The sequence below is a fragment of the Vespula vulgaris genome, chromosome 1 (assembly GCF_905475345.1).
Source record: "Vespula vulgaris chromosome 1, iyVesVulg1.1, whole genome shotgun sequence".
Taxonomy (NCBI): Eukaryota; Metazoa; Arthropoda; class Insecta; order Hymenoptera; family Vespidae; genus Vespula; species Vespula vulgaris.
This window is the reverse complement of record NC_066586.1, coordinates 6,388,616-6,400,953: the sequence shown is the minus strand read 5'-3', so window position 1 is coordinate 6,400,953 and position 12,338 is coordinate 6,388,616. Positions and strand designations below refer to the sequence as shown.

Sequence of the window (12,338 nt, the reverse complement as noted above, 5' to 3'; positions counted from 1 at the left end):
CTATTTCTCGTTTTATCTATTTTCGGAAATTTCTATCTCGAAACGTTTCGATTTACGATCAACTCTATCGTCACATATTTCATATCTACTAGCATCGTAAATCGTATTTGGACTTTTAAAATTCACGTCACAATTCTGTTCCTATCTATGCCCTTCTATTTCTTTCTCTCTCTCTCTCTCTTTCTCTTTCTCTATCTCTGTTTCTCTCTCTCTCTCTCTCTCTCTCTCTTTCTTTCTCTCTCTCTCTCTTTTTCTCTCTCTCTCTTTCTCTTGCTCTTTCTTTCTTTTGCACGTGTCGGATTTATCCACGTTACTGTTTTTCCGGGACACTTCACAACTCGTAATTTGTGGGCGTAAGAAGGACGTGGGTTGTTTTGAAAAACATCTTGACTATATATATATATATATGATGTAATAAACTTTCCTGCCCATGGGGGAGGTTACAGGTAAAATAGTATCATTTTTTTGTTTTCAAAGAAATTCACTTTCGGATTAAATAAATTGTTTTCGTTTGTGTTTCTTTTTTTGTTTTTTTTTTCTTTCTTTTTCTTTTTGCGTTTCGTGGACAACTTACCGAGTTACCGAGAATTCCGAGAAATAAGGGAAAAGGAAAAGAAGGGCAGAAGTAAAAGACAGAGGGGCAATCGTATGGTTCGATAGCACGCATGTGAATTTGTAGAAGGCATATGGGCGTGGCGCAATATTCGTTCTCTTTAATATCACTATATACATGTATATGTTGTAGAATTATTAACGAGAAAACTGTTCTCTTTCTTTTTTTTTATAGCTAAGAATCGTAAAAGCCCAATATCTTTCGAATATTTTTAGATTACACGCTCGAATGGTACGCATACAAAAGTGCATAGATATACGGATATAGCAAAAAGATACATCGTTCTATTTGCGAGACGATCGATCGTTCGTATTTTCATCGTGCTTCGGAGGTCATCGTTTCCAAATACCGCCTGATTGTTCGTCAACGCAAACACGACTCCCATCGATATGTAAACCACGTTACGAGTGTGTTTGTACGTTTGTATATAAACGTATATTCGAATATCGTGAAAGTATACTATGTATCTGGGTGCACATATATGTATATACATATATACATACCTATATATGTGTGTATATATATATATATATATATATATATATATGATCGCAAACATATATATTGTTACACATACATGTTCACGTGCAAGACTACATAATACTCGACAATGTTTGAATTATCGACTCACCAAAATACCAATAGGTCAATGCTTGCTCGTCTTCATGTGTCAACGCTTGATTTAACGCTATAATTAGGGTTAAAAATCTGAAAAGAATAAAGTTAACAAATTTCCAGACTACTTCTTTTTCTTTCGATTTGAAATCGATCGATCTTTCTTGTCCGACCTTACTTTGATTCTATTTCTAGGGCTTTGCATTTATTCTCAACATTGAATTTAATAAACCATAGCGTCTCCATTTCGATCGATCTCATGGTTCAGGCCACCTACAAGAAGAAAATTTTTGCCGCATTTTTATAAATAATTTCTACCGTCATATTCGCATTAGTTAATTTGTTTTCGTGTTATTAAATTATACGTTCGTTCGTGGTTTCTTTTTTTTTTTTTTCATGTGTACAATTTTATTAAGTTACACGGAGTTACAGAGTTTGAAATTCCTCGTCGGGCTCATGTCAATACTTGGCTGCAATTAACAAATGGCAACGGGACGTACAGCGAGAACTTAATTAAGCGAGAATTTACCGTCGCCAATTCGTGCGAGCTAAATAATTTCATTTTATAGAGTTGCCAGTTGTAAACTGCCCAGTGTAAATTGTTGAATTCTAATTCTTTTTTCTTTTCTTATTTTCCTCTTATTACTTTCGTTAACATTTCTCACGCGAATAATTTGAACTGATTTTTTTCTTTCTCTCCTATTCATTACATTTATTATAAATCTGATTTAATGCGATTATTGAAAAAAAAAAGAACAAATCAAAGATTTATACGAGAAATGACATCGTGTCTCGATAATAAAAATGTCGAGGTTACGCCGACATAGAAAACGGATGTTATATTGGACGTTCTTAAATCTCAAAAGAGTAATATCCTCCGGGTAAATTCTTTCTTTTTTAAAGTCTCTACTCTTTCAAAGAAGAATGTGGAAGAAAGTTCTAATTATAAACTTTTATGGTTTTTAAAGTGTAAACCCTTTAATACATGATTTTTTTATACTTTTATGAAACAAACCCAAGTATAGAATTTATAAACTGGCTGGGGATAAAAGTTGGTCAAATTAATGTTAGGAAGATACAACACAATATTCAAGAAATTTAATATCCTATTTTTTAAAAATTAATATGTTATAATTTTGCAATCACATGCATTTTTAAATGTTAATTGAGTATATATAGAATGGAGAAAGAAAAAAGAAAGAAGAAAGTGGAACGATTGAGCCTTAGGAAAGAAACAAAAAAGTGGAATACCTACTTCTGTCGTGAGAGTTAAATAATGAAAGAAAAAAAAAACAAGTTTCACTAAAAAAAGAAACAAAAAGAAAGAGAGAGAGAGAGAGAGAGAGAGAGAGAGAGAAGAGAAGAGGAAGTAAAAAAAAGATACGCAATCATTCTGTGAAAAGTGAGTAAAAGGAATTAGTTAAAAAAAACTACTCTCTCTCTCTCTCTCTCTCTCTCTCTCTCTCTCTCTCTCTCTCTCTCTCTCTCTTATTCTATCCCTTTTTATTGAAGTTTCATTCAAAGTCTCATTCTAATTTCTCGCGAATAGAAGTGATAGGGCAGGGATTAGGTTCTTAAAATATGAAACGGTCTTCCCTGAGATAGATGACTCTCTTTGAGGATATCCCTGAGGAAAGGTGAAGGAAGGTCGAAAAGGACGAGAGAGAGATGGCGCCCGAAGGGTGGAAAAGGGTACTTCTATAGGGATGAGAGGAAAAGAGAGAGAGAGAGTGAGAGAGAGAGAGAGAGAGAGAGGTTCCGTAGGTTGATGCGGCATGCGCACGTTGGTACTTGCCTACGGTCACGTTCCCGCAGTCCTCAGAACTTCGATCAATAATCCATCTACTCGGCTCGGAAGGAAAACCGTCGTTAAACCGAAATGACATTTCGTCATCCTTTTTTCTCATTTTTTACCTTCAATGACACTTTAATCGTTTCATTTCTTCGACTTTTTCTACAGAAAGAAAGAAAGAAAGAGAGGAAAAAAGAGAGAGAGAGAGAGAGGAAGTAAGTGAGTGGTCCTATTAACAGAGGCTGCAATGAGAAGTAGGGCGGCGCTAGAAAATAAGGGAAACCAAAGTTGCATGCTAACCAAGGTCACGCGTTACGGATCAGAAGACAATCGCATCATCGCCCTAGATCCCTATTTTGGACCCTTCTCAGAGAAGTTTCGAACTTAGCAATATAGGAACTCTGAAGGCCGATAGATACATAATACAAGAATGGATAACAGCGTTAGTGCTTTTTCACTTTTCTTTTTATTAATTTTACATTTCAAGTATGACCTTGTCTGATTTGGAGAATCGTAGGAAGTTTTAATTCTCTCAGTTAAAATCTTCTGTCAAGTCTTCCTGATTCCTTAGTCCATTTTGAAGGTTATACCCATGTCGTTCACCTAGACCTGACCTACTTCAAAAGTTTCTATCGCGAGTAGCCCAGTTTCGTGTATTCCAAGTTGATGGATTGTCATAAGTGAGATATGAGAAATGTTCGAAAGAATCGAATGTCATTTCATAAAAGCTATGTCTTCTCGGATTCTCCTTTTCTTGATCTCTCCGTCTCTTTCTCTCTCTCTCTATTTCTATCTATCTATATTTTATTTTCCTGAAGGTATCGCGTTTACCGTAGATCCAACTAGAGGTGAACGGAGAGAACACCGCGAACTCCAATAAGACCGCACAATAGCCCATGTAACGTGAGATCGGACGGTTCGATTTCAAGATGTACACTAGACGATTTTGTTCGATACTCGATCGAAGTGCACTTCTCCACATGTATATATCCTCCCTCTTTCTCTCTCTCTCTCTCTCTCTCTCCCTCCTTTCTCTGTCTATCCCTACATATATATCGATTCATTTTGTTTTTCGAAGAACTTGCCCTCGACGATCATTCGAGTCTTTAATTAACCCTCTGCTAAGTTTGCGTGTCACATGCAGTCACGTTACGAATTTAGTAACACATACTATTTCCTCTTTTGGGTGTTTCTACAAGTATCTAATTTGCCATTGAATGGGACATTGGGAAATGCAATAAAAACTCCGCACGTTCTCGAAAAAATACCTTCCCTTTCGTGCATACGAGTTTTATTCTACGTTGTATATATAAATGAAGAGAAAAAGAGAAAGAAAAAGAGAGAGAGAGAGAGAGATAAACGATCAACTCGTAGAATATTTAACCGTGTGCGTCAGCATTGGAGACAGTCCCTTTTCGTTTAGGCGCGTTCGTTTGCGTGCCCAAGATGTTCCGTGAGCACAATGCAAACGACCTGCTAGTTGGTCGGTAACTTTTTGGCTGACTCATAGGCTAACACCTACGACGATATATACATACATCGGAAGGAAGAACGAAGAGGAAATGCGAATTTCATTAAAAGAATTTTTCTTTAAACAAAAAGAAGCAAAAAAAGAAAGAAAAATGAACAGATATAACATTCTTAGTTCTTCGAATGTTCGACCCTTTAAATTGAAATCAAGTTGAGAATAAAAAAAATATGTGTATCGCGTTTGCTTGAACGAGTATCATACGTTATGCGAGAGACGAATATACACACACATACTTACGTATGTATATACAGAGGCAAGGTAGGAAGAGGCATACTTGTCGGCATGAATCATGATTGAGGACGTGGGGGATCCACCGAGAAAGTTGGAGTTACACGATGCCGATGTTAATCCGCCAGCCGACCTCGAGTAAAACGTTTAAGCGATCATTCATAATTCCTATTGGTCTTTCGAACTTTTCCGTCCTATTATCGAAACTTGGAGAAGGTTTGTATTCTCTTTCAATAGATCATGCGAAATACGGTACAAAGTCGAGCGGAAGACGTCGTTTTACGTTGTCGAGCAGTGCGATAGCGATCCCCTTCTGAGTTCGTGGGTGTATTCTCTTCATTTTTCCTTTTCTCTTTTATTCTAAATAGGAAAGAGAGAGAGAAAGAGAAGTTCGAAGTACTTACTCGTGAAAGCAAGTGGGCGGATATGTCGCGGTTGCATAATTCAACGAGTGTCCTGTACAACGTTAATTATCCTCGACCCTAATGTTAGTTGGTACTCGTTTAAAGAATATTATATTATTAAACATATGGGAGTAATTAAAGGCGATTGAAAAAAAAAGAGATCAGAGAAAATTGATAAAGAAATTTGTTCGAAAATCTCAAGTTCATTTTACGAGATAAGAAGCCGAGTATCGAGAAGATTTCAGGTCTTTCACAACGTGGCAAGTTTCACCGTATGTGCAACACTGAATATAGCGTGTCTAATTTTATCGTGGCATTCGGCAGAGAGCGACGAGAACTCGCTCGTGTTCTCTTCCAGTCGCGAGACTTCGTTTCTCTACTACCTCGTTCTTGAACCTGACCCCTAAGAAGAACGACACTCCGAATGTATCTGCAATGACTAATCGACCGATCGATGAACTTTTTTTCAACGTTTGCCCAATTAAAAATTTTTACGATTTATCGAACAATATTTTCTTTTTTTTTTATTTTCCTATGTTTCCTGATAATTCTCGGATCGTTTCGAATAGTATCTCTGAAAGAAATTATTTCCTACTGGATGACGAAACAAGATCGAGAATTGGACGATACTCGTTCGTTGAATCGAGCTTACGATTAGTCACTCGAAATTCGAGAGCAAGGGGTCTCGTTAAATCGATACGCGTCACGCGTTAACCGTGGACACCGAGTGCTCGCGAGAAGCCGATGTAATTCAGACACGTTTGCATCGGAAGAGCAGGTCGCGTTACCTTCGACTCATGGTTCACCGATTTTGGTCTTTCTCTGTCTACGTCTCTATTCTCTCTATCAATATTTCTTATCCTTTTTCATTTCTTCCTTCTTCTCATTCTTACTAGTAAAACTTTCGTAAGTTTATATCAAACGATTCTCGATATACTTTTCATTCGACTCTCTCTTATCGATTTACAAAAGTTTCTACGACGCTCTCGAACTTTATAAAACTTCATTTCGTTCTTCTCGATCTTAAAAAGCTTTCTTACTAATAATGAAATTTAAACGATCTCTCCGTTAATGTTTTGTTTCAACTGGTACTTCCTTTCACGCAATATTCTGAAGAAGTTTGTCGATTGTCGTAAGTTATGAGATTGAATCAGTCTTAACGAACGTTAGATTGTAAATGATTAGTACCTAGAAAACGAGAGACCTAACATCTCTACTTCACATCTACATGTATATTGTTTTATAACAAAGTTATACATGCTTTCTAATAATATTTCTTATAATTCTAGTAAAATTAATATATGTTAACACGGAATATTATATCCTTTTAAATTTTGCTATAAAAATATGTCATTCCATTTAAATAAATATAATTAACTTTCAAATTTCTGAAACATCTTCAGATATAAAGAAAAAAGTTAATGTACTATGTAACGTCCTTCTTGAAACCATGTAATTTTTTTATTCAAACATTCTTTATAGAACATATAATATAAAAGTTGTATAAAATGAACACGTTAAAGGACTCATCCTTTACAATAGTATAGATAATAATACAGTTTTGATTCAAGTAATAATAAAAAAAGGGGCAAGAAGAATCTTAACGTTACAACGTTGGTATACATGAGTGTTCGTTGAGTGCTAGATGAGGCACTTTGACATACACGGGAAGAGACAAGGGAAGCTTTAGTCAAAGAACTTGAGAGATGGCCTATCGTGTTCTCCATAATTATGAAAATCCATGTGCCTTTGACCTTTGCGTTCATGAGTCACCGCGTCCATTTTCGGACTTAAACCTGCATATTCAACATATGCGTAGGTACATATAGATTATACATATACATGAACACATGCATATAATTCACGATGATGCACTCGTATTAAGCGTTTCACTTAACGCTACGTTAGACGTATTCAGAGATAACGAATGCGTTCTCTTTGTCGTCACTCGGATCCTTTCACAGTTACTCTCAATACATATGTCTGTGTGTTAGGTTTATTAAATACTTTGCTTTTCTGGATAGACCACAAGTGTGAGGAATCTCATGTCTGGCAGGTGATATTCCCTTCATGATGGAATCCAATATGTCAGATATGATTTTTTCTTTTTTCGTTTTACTTTGCTTCTTCCTTCCTTCCTTCCTTCCTTCCTTCCTTCCTTCCTTCCTTCCTTCCTTCCTTCCTCTTATGCGTTCTAGCCACGTTGCTTTCTTTTTTTAGGTATCTTTTCATGATTATTTTTAGAAAATCGTTTGTTGTTTCAATTCACGCCCTCCTATACCCTCCACCCTACTCTCATTTTCTTCCATCGAAGTCGAAGGAATACGACCGCGCCTTCTACAACGTGTAGAATCTCCTTGATTTTACTTTTATCGATCTCTCCTGGTCATTCCTGGTCACACCTTTTAGGATCGCCTATAGTTTCGTTAAAAAAGAAAGCAGAAAAAATAGGAACGATCGACCCTATTTTTTTTTCTTTTTCTTTTAGTCTCTCACTAGACGCGATTAACCGAGAGCCGTCTCAGCGATTCTCGAGGAGGCATTTTGACCCTGTTATAAGACAAAAGACTTAGAGTATTAATACTTACACGCGACTTAATTGTCTATGCCTTACTTTTTTCCAATCAATTGCTAAAATGAGGAGGAGTAAGGGCTTGAAAATCATATTTTTACTCGATTCATTTGAACGTGATGAAATTCTGTGAATTTCGAGTAGAATTCTGATGCAATTAGATGTATACGTCGTTTTTATCTCTTCTAACAATCGACAAAGTATGAATTATTGTACGAGAAAGAAAATAATTGTGATAGGTATTATAAGATTAAAACAAAATTAACAATATATATTTATCCTCGAGGTAAATTTTAATTGAACGAGTTATGTAGATACAGAATAATTGTATGTACGTATAATACAATTGACATATGTTTATACTAATATTATACACACACTGTATATGTATGAATTTATGCATCAAATATCTCCAATGCATATTCTCGATATCATATGTATGATACATCAATATGCTATTGTAAATATTAGTAGGGCCAACATATCTCTAAATCAGAATAGATTACTTATGTTGTAGAATCATTAATTTCCTATTCTATTAAAATCCTATTAAAATATATCATCTCCTTTCTCTCTCTCTCTCTCTTTCTCTCTCTCTCTTTCTTTCTCCTTATCAATCTTTCATTTTCTATATTATGAAGAAATTATCATTGTAATGATAAATTTAATATCAACAGTGTTGCATTAAGTATTAATATTGTATTTTATACATAAATGCATACCTTTTTAAAAATATTATCCATTTAAATATGTCGATCTCTTATATCCTATATTATGACAATACTATCTAACAATAATATTATAATGATTCATCACTATAATATTAAGACGTCGTCTTATAAGATAGTTAGAAGATATATCTTATAAGATATACGTCGTAGTATAAGATAACGTTATATGCGTAACTCAAAAGTTGTACATATATATCTGCTTTTTTCAATATTTAATTCATTTAATCGTCACAAAATTAATCATATTCTAAATCTTTTTTCCTTTTTTCTTTTTCTTAAATACAAGTTATACTTAAAATAGCATAATAGTACTATAACTTTCATCCTATAATTTTTATTGTAAACCCGTATAAAAAATTGATTTATATGCGATTAAAATATAATATCAATTCTTCGATACGAAGTAAAACGATAAAAATTTGGTGAATGTTGTTTGAAAGTTAAAAAAAAAATTTCAAACCGTACGATGTCTTTTGCAAAAAATATAGACTCTTTCTCTCGAATCCTCCATGCATAAGTGCACGTAGGGGAGGGCAGAGGAAGAGGAGGGAGGAACACGTCTAAACATAGGTGGGCCAAACCCAGCATTCCCCGCATCCGTCGTCGTCGTCGTCGTCGCCGTCTTCTCGAAAGGGAAGAAAAGGAAAAGAGAAATGAAAAAGGCAAATGCAAATCGAGAAATGCAAGCTCGTGAGAGGAAGAGAGAAGAAGAAAGGGAAAGAAAAAGAGAGAGAGAGAGAGAGAGAGAGAGAGAACGAAGTGTTCATAGTAGGAGATAGAGAGAAGAGAGGGTTAAAGCTTGCGACAGAGAAAGAAGAGCCGCGCCGACTTTGTCCTATACTTAGCTTAGGATACTAATCCATAATGCGCTTCTTGGCCTGCCGAAGAAATTCACGAATTCGTGCTTGAAAGTACTTACTTACCTCTTCGTTTATATCTAAGGCGTTAGAGCGAGAGAGATCACGATAGTTTATTAGAAATATTCTAACTGATATAAATAAGTTAGATAGGTCAAAACGATTTACAATCGTGATTATTAATTTAAGAGTTAATATTATTGATAATAAGAACGATAGAATTGGCAATAGTTCGATTGTACGTTTAAAAGTATTGTAACTCGATTAATCATGTAGTTACATGGAGATGATTTTTAATTGGTTATATCGATTGAAGGTATTAATATTGTTAATTGTAAGAGTAAGAGAGATGGGGATAATTTGATCATTTAAAAATGTTCTATCTCATGTCGGTACATTATGATGATTTATCAAATGTTAATTAAATTATTAATATATTATTGATGTTAAGAGTGAAAGAGAGTCAGAGATAGAGAGAATAATAAGTTCAATGGTATATTACAAAATTGTTTTAACTCGTTTATTAAAACGATTTATACAATCTGACATTAATTAGAATTAATATTAATAATCGAGTCGTGAAATGTACTAAATCGAATGAACTTTTTTGCATAGTAATGTCATTTTAAAAAAACTTAAGCTATAACCGATAGAAAGTACAACTGATTAGAAACTGACGTAGGAAGCTTTTGTATGTTTCTCATTCATTCGATGTTCACCTATTTAGATACAACGTTCCATTTAATGTGGAATATACAAACGTCAACATAATGTCACACGCTATAGTACGGGAAATAAATGTGACCGTGTCCTTAATTTTACGTACGTCGATACGTTCGGAAAAGTGTAAGAGATTTTTCTTAAAGAATAAAAATATAAAAATAAAAGAAAGGAAAATGGAAAACATTAAAATGGAATACTAAATGAGAGACTTAAAGAAAAGAAAAATATGTTCATTTTTTAAATGTACATTTTTTAAAAATTGTATACGTGTTTATCGTTTAAAAGTAGTATATTCTTTAATGAGTTTTTATCATCATTAATCAGGAATCAAGGAAGATTATTATGAAATAAAATATAGATATTTCAATATATATAAGTATTTATAGACAAGTATCGTTTGTACATTCATATAGATAGAACATTGATTAAACGATTTATATCATTAGTGAACTCGTTTCGTAATATACACGAATGTAACATCGAACGAACGTTTTGTCCCTACACGTCCTCTCTCTCTCTCTCTCTCTTTCTCTTGCGTTCACCCTCGTAAAGGTTCCAAGCTAACGAGCAACATTTACACTCGCTAATTGCGAGCAATCGTGAATACTGTGTCGTTGTGAACATTATATAAAATAAGTTAACGCATTGCGGTATTTCAAATGTGTTCCGCCTTTGATAGATCGAATCGATGATATGAGATATATAAAACTTAAAAAAAAAAATTTCTTTTCTATGTAAATGCACGAAAGGTATCTACTTTGTCGTGATTCATTTAAACCAAGAAAGCTTCTGTAAGTTCGACGGTCTCGTTCATCCTCAGAGAACGTCGATAGAAGAAAACACTAAGATATAGCTATAGCTAGTACGTTCGATACGACGAATACTTATCGCGAATAAAGTGGACGGGGGCCGGTGGTAAGCATTAAGAGGCATGACCCTTGAGGCACGGCTTCTCTTGAATCACCCCCAGGGCTTCCGATCCATTTGACATACACAGCACTACGGTTGGTCGGTACATCACGATTTAAGGATTTGTAGTATCACCAATTTCTTCCTTCGTTCTTATTAAAGAAGATCATTTTCCATTACTGAGAAGATTATTTTTGATTACAATCGAAATGTCAGTTAATTGATTCGCTTAATTGCTTCTAATTAGCACAGGATATATCATTAATAAGAAACAAAGGAAAAGTATAAACAATTGCAAATGGAAAAAGGGGACTCGATTTTCTTAATTACTGGTTGTTCTAATTAAAACTGTGGGAGAGTATTGAAAATCTTCCATGTGACTTGGGAACAATTACCTTTCCTTTTTTTTTTTTAACCGATTGTCCGACGATCTCTTAATTCCCGTCTGTCTTCGTCATTGATTGATACCATAGTTGCCAAGCAACGTCTCGGAGCTGTCAGACACTCTTTCTCTCTCTCTCTCTCTCTCCTCTCTCTATCTTTCTCCCGATGTGTATACACAACCGTATAGAATTACGCGAGAGCCGTTCGAAACTCCCTTAGCAACCAGCTACGTTCCATTCGCCTGCCTCATCAATCCTTTAATTCTATAGGAAATGACCCGAACGAAGTAATTATATCAAGTTCGTTATTCCAATGTTCGTGATAACGAGTAACTGTGAGAAAATCGTCGAAAAAGAAAAAGTGATGCCAAAAGTTAAGATGGTTTCATTTCGAGCTGATTATTTTTATATATACATGAACGATATATCACAAGTAAAATGTACTTATATATATGTATTTTTGTTTTTCTATAAATAAAATTTGTTTCCCTTTCTTATTTAATTTCTTTTTCCTTTTTTTATTTTTTGATTTATACATTAGGACATTTGGATTCACGTTGATCGAGTGAAAAAGTGAATCCAAGTTAGGCTTGGAAGTCGGAAGGTGGGTGTAGAATACGCGACGATCGATTGCTGACTGGCAAGGAACCACGTGACGGGGTGCGGTGTTCGTGACGTCACCGAACGACCCCTTGAACGAACATATCCCTCTTTAGCAACTTTTAAGATTAACCATGTTTCGAGATCGATGCATTCCTTAATCTCATTACGAACTTGGAATTGCATTGGTTCGTGATTCAGCAATTATTTTCAAATTTGTCTCGTAGTTAACATTCATTTATTATAATAAATTCTTTTGTAATAAATCTTTTTTTTAATCTTTAAATCGATAGAATTCATTTGTTAGGAAAGTGAAGACGAGTGATACTTCACGATTGTTTCAAAGGCACTGTTGCTGCTTCACTTTTTTCACGTCGATC

General features: G+C 34.7%; 1 protein-coding gene across 29 annotated transcripts in view; it reads left to right on the top strand.

Moving 5' to 3' along the window:
* Window positions 1-12,338, top strand: part of LOC127062804 (microtubule-associated protein futsch) — a 45,712-nt gene that overhangs the window by 5,301 nt on the left and 28,073 nt on the right. The gene's annotated exons all lie outside the window — the stretch shown is intronic.